This window comes from Pteropus vampyrus, unplaced genomic scaffold, assembly GCF_000151845.1.
Source record: "Pteropus vampyrus isolate Shadow unplaced genomic scaffold, Pvam_2.0 Scaffold308, whole genome shotgun sequence".
NCBI lineage: Eukaryota > Metazoa > Chordata > Mammalia > Chiroptera > Pteropodidae > Pteropus > Pteropus vampyrus.
Window position 1 is genome coordinate 596,515 of NW_011889089.1, and position 350 is coordinate 596,864.

The window sequence follows — 350 nt, forward strand, 5'->3', positions numbered from 1 at the left end:
CCAGTGTGGCTGCGTGGGGGACGTCAGCCGGTACCTCGGCTGCCGCACAAGGAGCCCCCCATGCGGCGTGGTGACTGTCCGCTCAGCGCCGGCACATCCTGCCGGCTCCCCGTGCGTGCCGGGCATCCCCAGCATCCTCTGGAGTCTGAGTGGAAGTCTGCATTGTCACAGGTCCCCCTGAAGGTTGAGAAGCACTGCTCTAGAAATGTTTGAAACTGAGAGAATTCGGGGTGCGGTGGGTGCTTAGCTCGCCTAGCTCTTCGAACCTCACTTGGCTGACATCATTCTGCATCTACCTGTGGCCCTGCCCACCTCGTGCGGGTGGAAATGCATGATACGGACAGTCCACG

The 350-nt window shown here is 61.4% G+C and overlaps 1 protein-coding gene across 1 annotated transcript in view; it reads right to left on the bottom strand.

Moving 5' to 3' along the window:
* Window positions 1–350, bottom strand: part of IKZF1 (IKAROS family zinc finger 1) — a 53,192-nt gene that overhangs the window by 29,036 nt on the left and 23,806 nt on the right. The window lies entirely within an intron of this gene.